Source organism: Mus caroli, unplaced genomic scaffold (assembly GCF_978045245.1).
Source record: "Mus caroli unplaced genomic scaffold, Mus_caroli_1 scaffold_21, whole genome shotgun sequence".
Classification (NCBI taxonomy): domain Eukaryota; kingdom Metazoa; phylum Chordata; class Mammalia; order Rodentia; family Muridae; genus Mus; species Mus caroli.
Window position 1 is genome coordinate 18796099 of NW_028227276.1, and position 7500 is coordinate 18803598.

Consider the following 7500-nt stretch of genomic DNA (forward strand, 5'->3'; position numbering starts at 1 on the left):
CCCTGTCTCTGTCTGTCTCTTTGTCTCTCTATGTCTCGCTCTGTCTCTTTCTGTCTCTCTCTGTCTCAATCTCTGTATCTCTCTGTTTCTCTATTTGTCTCAATCTGTTTCTCTCTGTCTCTCTCTATATCTCTCTCCGTCTCTCTTTGTTTCTCTCTGTAAGTCTCTTTCTGTCTCTCTCTGTCGCTCTCTGTCTTTCTCTGTCTCGATCTGTCTCTCTCTCTTTGTCTCTTTTCTGTCTCTGTCTGTCTCTCTTTCTGTCTCTCTCTGTCTCTTTCTATATTTCTTTGTTTCTCTCTGTATTTCTATGTCTCTCTCTCTCTGTCTCTCTCTGTCTCTCTCTCTGTCACTCTCTGTCTCTCTCTATCCCTATCTCTGTCTCTCTCGGTCTCTCTGTCTCTCTCTGTCTCTCTCTGTGTGTCTCTCTGTCTCTCTGTCTCTCTATGTCTCTCTCTGTCTCTCTCTCTCTATCTCTCTGTGTAGCTCTGTCTCTCTCTGTGTCTCACTGTGTCTCCCTCTCTATCTCTGTCTCTTTCTGTCTCTCTCTGTTTCTCTCTCTGTCTCTCTCTGTCTCTCTCTCTCTTTCTCTCTCTCTGTCTCTCTCTCTCACTGTCTCTCTCTCTGTCCCTCTCTGTGTCACTCTCTGTCTCTCTCTGTCTCTATCTCTGTCTCTCTTTCTGTCTCACTCAGTCTATCTCATTCTGTCTCTGTCTCTCTCTCTCTGTTTCTCTTTCTGTCTCTCTCACTCTCTCTATGTCTCTCTATATCCCTATCTCTGTCTCTCTCTGTATTTCTTTCTGTTTCTCTCTGTCTCTCTCTGTGTCTCTCTATGGCTCTCTCTCTAGGTCTCTCTCTGTGTCTCTCTGTGTCTCTCTCTCTTTCTCTCTGTGTCTCTCTCTGTCTCTTTCTGTCTCTCTCAGTGTCTCTCTCTGTGTCTCTCTGTCTCTATCTCTGTCTCTCTGTCTCTCTTTCTGTCTCTCCCTGTCTCTCTATGTCTCTCTTTCTCTCTCTGTCCCTCTCTGTCTCTCTCTCTGTCTCTCTCTGTCTCTCTCTGTGTCTCTCTCTGTCTCTGTCTCTATCTCTGTCTCTTTCTGTCTCTCTCTCTCTGTCTCTCTTTCTGTCTCTCTCACTCTCTCTATGTCTTTCTCTGTCTCTCTCTATGTCTCTCTCTATACCTATCACTGTCTCTCTCTGTCTCTCTTTCTGTCTCTCTCACTCTCTATCTCTCTCTGTCTCTCTCTTTGTCTCACTCTGTATCTCTTTCTGTCTCTCCATATCTCTCTGTCTCTTTCTTTGTCTCTCTCTTTGTTTCTGTCTCTCTCTCTGTCCCTCTCTTCCTCTCTATGTGTCTATCTCTGTCTCTCTCTGTCTCTCTCTCTGTCTCTCTCTGTCTCTCTCTCTCTGTCAATCTCTGTGTCTCTCTCTCTCTCTTTCTCTCTCTCTCTCTCTCTGTTTCTCTCTCTGTCTTTCTCTGTCTCTCTCTCTGTCTCTCCTTGTCTCATTCTGTCTCTCAGTCTCTCTATGTCTCTCTCTGTATCTCTCTCTGTATCTCTCTGTCTAGCTCTGTCTCTCTCTGTGTCTCCCTTTGTCTCGCTCTCTATCTCTGTCTTTCTCTGTCTCTCTCTGTCACTCTCTCTGTCTCTCTCTGTCTCTCTCTGTCTCTCTCTCTGTCTCTCTCTTTGTCTCTCTCTTTCTCTCTCTATGTCTCTCTCTGTCTCTCTCTCTGTATCTCTCTGTCTAGCTCTGTCTCTCTCTGTGTCTCCCTTTGTCTCGCTCTCTATCTCTGTCTTTCTCTGTCTCTCTCTGTCACTCTCTCTGTCTCTCTCTCTGTCTCTCTCTGTCTCTCTCTTTGTCTCTCTCTGTCTCTCTGTCTCTCTCTGTCTCTATCTCTGTCTCTCTCTTTGTCTCTCCCTGTCTCTCTCTGTCTTTCTCTGTCTCTCTCAGTCTCTCTCTCTCTTTGTCTCTTTTCTGTCTCTGTCTGGCACTCTCTGTCTCTCTCTCTGTCTTTCTTTGTCCCTCTGTATTTCTATGTGTCTCTATGTCTCACTCTCTGTCTCTTTTTGTCTCTCTCTGTCTCTCTCTGTCTCTCTCTCTGTCTCTCTCTGTCTGTCTCTCTCCGTCGCTCTCTGTCTCTCTCTATGTCTCTCTCTATCACTATCTCTGTCTCTCTCTGTCTCTCTCTGTCTCTCTCTGTGTATCTCTTTGTCTCTCTCTCTGTCTCTCTCTGTGTCTCTCTCTCTGTCAATCTCTGTGTCTCTGTCTCTCTGTTTCTCTCTCTGTGTCTCTCTCTGTGTCTCTCTCTGTCTCTCTCTGTTTCTCTCTGTCACTCTCTGTCTCTCTCTCTGTCTCTCCCTGTCTCATTCTGTCTCTCAGTCTCTCTATGTCTCTCTCTGTCTATCTCTCGGTATCTCTCTGTCTAGCTGTGTCTCTCTCTGTGTCTCCCTTTGTCTCGCTCTCTATCTCTGTCTTTCTCTGTCTCTCTCTGTCACTCTCTCTGTCTCTCTCTGTCTCTCTCTCTGTCTCTCTCTTGGTCTTTCTCTTTCTCTCTCTGTGTCTCTCTCTGTCTCTCTTTATGTCTCTCTCACTCTCTCTCTGTCTCTCTCTGTCTCTCTCTATGTCTCTCTCTATCCCTATCTCTGTCTCTCTCTGTGTCTCTCTCTGTCTCTCTCTGTGTCTCTCTCTGTCTCTCTCTGTGTCTCTCTCTGTCTCTCTCTGTCTGTCTCTGTCTCTCTCTGTCTCTCTCTCTGTCTCTCTTTTTGTCTTTCTCTTTCTCTCTCTGTCTGTCTCTCTCCATCGCTCTCTCTATATATATATGTCTCTCTCTATCCCTATCTCTGTCTTTCTCTGTCTCTCTCTGTCTCTCTCTGTGTCTCTCTCTGTCTCTCTCTCTCTGTCTCTCTCTGTGTCTCTCTCTCTGTCAATTTCTGTGTCTCTGTCTCTCTGTTTCTCTCTCTCTGTCTCTCTCTGTCTCTCTGTCTCTCTCTGTCTCTCTCTGTCTCTCTCTCTGTCTCTCCCTGTCTCATTCTGTCTCTCAGTCTCTCTATGTCTCTCTCTGTCTCTCTCTCTGTATCTCTCTGTCTAGCTCTGTCTCTCTCTGTGTCTCCCTTTGTCTCGCTCTCTATCTCTGTCTTTCTCTGTCTCTCTCTGTCACTCTCTCTGTCTCTCTCTCTCTCTCTGTCTCTCTCTTTGTCTTTCTCTTTCTCTCTCTGTGTCTCTCTCTGTCTCTCTTTCCGTCTCTCTCACTCTCTCTATGTCTCTCTCTATTTCTCTCTATATCCCTAACTGTCTCTCTCTGTCTTTCTCTCTGTTTCTCTCTAGGTCTCTCTCTGTGTCTCTCTTTGTCTCTCTGTCTTTCTCTCTGTGTCTCTCTCTGTCTCTTTCTGTCTCTCTGTGTCTCTCTCTGTGTCTCTCTGTATCTATCTCTGTCTCTCTCTGTCTCTCTCTCTGTCTCTCCCTGTCTCTCTCTGTCTCTCTGTCTCTCTCTGTCCCTCTCTGTCTCTCTCTCTGTCTCTCTCTGTCTTTCTCTGTGTCTCTCCCTGTCTCTCTCTGTCTCTATCTCTGTCTCTCTCTGTCTCTCTCTCTGTCTCACTCAGTCTATCTCACTCTGTCTCTGTCTCTCTCTGTCTCTCTCTCTGTCTCTCCTTCTGTCTCTCTCACTCTCTCTATGTCTCTCTCTGTCTCTCTCTATGTCTCTCTCTATCCCTATCACTGTCTCTCTCTGTTTCTCTTTCTGTCTTTCTCACTCTCTCTCTATCTCTCTCTGTCTCTCTCTTTTTCTCTCTGTGTGTCTCATTCTGTCTCTCTATCTCTTTCTCTGTCTCTCTCTTTGTCTCTGTCTCTCTCTCTGTCTCTCTCTTCCTCTGTGTCTCTCTCTGTCTCTCTCTCTGGCTCTCTCTGTGTCTCTCTCTGTCAATCTCTGTGTCTCTGTCTCTCTCTTTCTCTCTCTCTGTCTCTCTCTGTTTCTCTCTGTCTCTCTCTCTGTCAATCTCTGTGTCTCTATCTCTCTCTTTCTCTCTCTCTGTCTCTCTCTGTCTCTCTCACTCTCTCTATGTCTCTCTCTGTCTCTCTCTGTCTCTCTCTGTGTCTCTCTCTGTCTCTCTCTGTGTCTCTCTCTGTCTCTCTCTGTCTCTCTCTCTGTATCTCTCTGTCTCTCTCTGTCTCTCTCTGTGTCTTTCTTTGTCTCTGTCTCTCTCTGTCTCTCCCTCTGTCTCTCTCTGTCTCTCTCTGTGTCTCTCTCTGTCTCCCTCTGTCTCCATCACTGTCTCTCTCTGTCTCACTCTCTCACTTTCTGTCTCTCTCACTCTCTCTATGTATCACTCTGTGTCTCTCTCTGTCTCTCTGTCTCTATCTCTGTCTTTTTCTGTCTCTCTCTCTGTCTCACTCAGTCTATCTCACTATGTCTCTGTTTCTCTCTGTCTCTCTCTATGTCTCTCTCTATCCCTATCTCTGTCTCTCTCTGTCTCTCTTTCTGTCTCTCTCACTCTCTCTCTGTCTCTCTATATCTCTCTGTCTCTTTCTCTGAATCTCTCTGTCTCTCTCTCTGTCTCTCTTTGTCTCTGTCTCTCTCTCTCTGTCTCTCTCTTCCTTTCTCTGTGTCTCTCTCTGTCTCTCTCTTTGTCTTTCTCTTTCTCTCTCTGTGTCTCTCTCTGTATCTCTCTGTCTAGCTCTGTCTCTCTCTGTGTCTCCCTTTGTCTCGCTCTCTATCTCTGTCTTTCTCTGTCTCTCTCTGTCACTCTCTCTGTCTCTCTCTCTCTCTCTGTCTCTCTCTTTGTCTTTCTCTTTCTCTCTCTGTGTCTCTCTCTGTCTCTCTTTCCGTCTCTCTCACTCTCTCTATGTCTCTCTCTATTTCTCTCTATATCCCTAACTGTCTCTCTCTGTCTTTCTCTCTGTTTCTCTCTAGGTCTCTCTCTGTGTCTCTCTTTGTCTCTCTGTCTTTCTCTCTGTGTCTCTCTCTGTCTCTTTCTGTCTCTCTGTGTCTCTCTCTGTGTCTCTCTGTATCTATCTCTGTCTCTCTCTGTCTCTCTCTCTGTCTCTCCCTGTCTCTCTCTGTCTCTCTGTCTCTCTCTGTCCCTCTCTGTCTCTCTCTCTGTCTCTCTCTGTCTTTCTCTGTGTCTCTCCCTGTCTCTCTCTGTCTCTATCTCTGTCTCTCTCTGTCTCTCTCTCTGTCTCACTCAGTCTATCTCACTCTGTCTCTGTCTCTCTCTGTCTCTCTCTCTGTCTCTCCTTCTGTCTCTCTCACTCTCTCTATGTCTCTCTCTGTCTCTCTCTATGTCTCTCTCTATCCCTATCACTGTCTCTCTCTGTTTCTCTTTCTGTCTTTCTCACTCTCTCTCTATCTCTCTCTGTCTCTCTCTTTTTCTCTCTGTGTGTCCCATTCTGTCTCTCTATCTCTTTCTCTGTCTCTCTCTTTGTCTCTGTCTCTCTCTGTCTCTCTCTTCCTCTGTGTCTCTCTCTGTCTCTCTCTCTGGCTCTCTCTGTGTCTCTCTCTGTCAATCTCTGTGTCTCTGTCTCTCTCTTTCTCTCTCTCTGTCTCTCTCTGTTTCTCTCTGTGTCTCTCTCTCTGTCAATCTCTGTGTCTCTATCTCTCTCTTTCTCTCTCTCTATCTCTCTCTGTCTCTCTCACTCTCTCTATGTCTCTCTCTGTCTCTCTCTGTCTCTCTCTGTGTCTCTCTCTGTCTCTCTCTGTGTCTCTCTCTGTCTCTCTCTGTCTCTCTCTCTGTATCTCTCTGTCTCTCTCTGTCTCTCTCTGTGTCTTTCTTTGTCTCTGTCTCTCTCTGTCTCTCCCTCTGTCTCTCTCGGTCTCTCTCTGTGTCTCTCTCTGTCTCCCTCTGTCTCCATCACTGTCTCTCTCTGTCTCACTCTCTCACTTTCTGTCTCTCTCACTCTCTCTATGTATCACTCTGTGTCTCTCTCTGTCTCTCTGTCTCTATCTCTGTCTCTTTCTGTCTCTCTCTCTGTCTCACTCAGTCTATCTCACTATGTCTCTGTTTCTCTCTGTCTCTCTCTATGTCTCTCTCTATCCCTATCTCTGTCTCTCTCTGTCTCTCTTTCTGTCTCTCTCACTCTCTCTCTGTCTCTCTATATCTCTCTCTGTCTCTTTCTCTGAATCTCTCTGTCTCTCTCTCTGTCTCTCTCTTTGTCTCTGTCTCTCTCTCTCTGTCTCTCTCTTCCTCACTCTGTGTCTCTCTCTGTCTCTCTCTTTGTCTTTCTCTTTCTCTCTCTGTGTCTCTCTCTGTCTATCTTTATGTCTCTCTCACTCTCTCTATGTCTCTCTCTGTCTCTCTCTATATCTCTCTCTATCCCTATCTCAGTCTCTCTCTGTCTCTCTCTGTGTCTCTCTCTGTCTCTCTTTGTGTCTCTATCTGTCTCTCTCTGTGTCTCTCTCTGTCACTCTCTCTGTCTCTCTCTGTCTCTCTCTCTGTCTCTCTTTGTCTCTCTCTTTGTCTCTCTCTGTCTCTCTTTGTCTCTATCTCTGTCTCTCTCTTTGTCTCTCCCTGTCTCTCTCTGTCTCTCTCTGTCTCTCTCTGTCTCTCTCTGTATCTCTTTATCTCTCTCTGTCTCTCTCTGTGTCTTTCTTTGTCTCTGTCTCTCTCTGTCTATCTCTCTGTCTCTCTCTGTCTCTCTCTATGTCTCTCTCTGTCTCTCTCTGTCTCCATCACTGTCTCTCTCTGTCTCACTCTCTCACTTTCTGTCTCTCTCACTCTCTCTATGTCTCTCTCTGTCTCTCTATATCCCTATCTCAGTCTCTCTCTGTCTCTCTTTCTGACTATCTCACTCTCTCTCTGTCTCTCTCTGTCTCTCTCTTTGTCTCTGACTCTCTCTCTGTCTCTCTCTTCCTCTCTCTGTGTCTCTCTCTGTCTCTCTCTCTTTGTCTCTTTTCTGTCTCTGTCTGTCTCTCTCTCTGTCTCTCTCTGTCCTCTCTCTGTCTTTCATTGTCTCTCTCTTTAATTCAATGTCTCACTGTGTCTCTCTATCTGTCTCTTTCTCTCTCTCTCTCTCTCTCTGTCTCTCTCTGTCTCTCTCTGTGTCTCTCTCTGTCTCTCCCTGTCTCTGTCTGTCTCTTTGTCTCTCTATGTCTCGCTCTGTCTCTTTCTGTCTCTCTCTGTCTCAATCTCTGTCTCTCTCTGTTTCTCTATTTGTCTCAATCTGTTTCTCTCTGTCTCTCTCTATATCTCTCTCTGTCTCTCTTTGTTTCTCTCTGTAAGTCTCTTTCTGTCTCTCTCTGTCGCTCTCTGTCTCGATCTGTCTCTCTCTCTTTGTCTCTTTTCTGTCTCTGTCTGTCTCTCTCTCTGTCTCTCTCTGTCTCTCTCTGTCTTTCTTTGTTTCTCTCTGTATTTCTATGTCTCTTTGTCTCTCTCTCTCTGTCACTCTCTGTCTCTCTCTATGTCTCTCTCTATCCCTATCTCTGTCTCTCTCGGTCTCTCTGTGTCTCTCTGTCTCTCTCTGTGTGTCTCTCTGTCTCTCTGTCTCTCTATGTCTCTGTCTGTCTCTCTCTCTGTA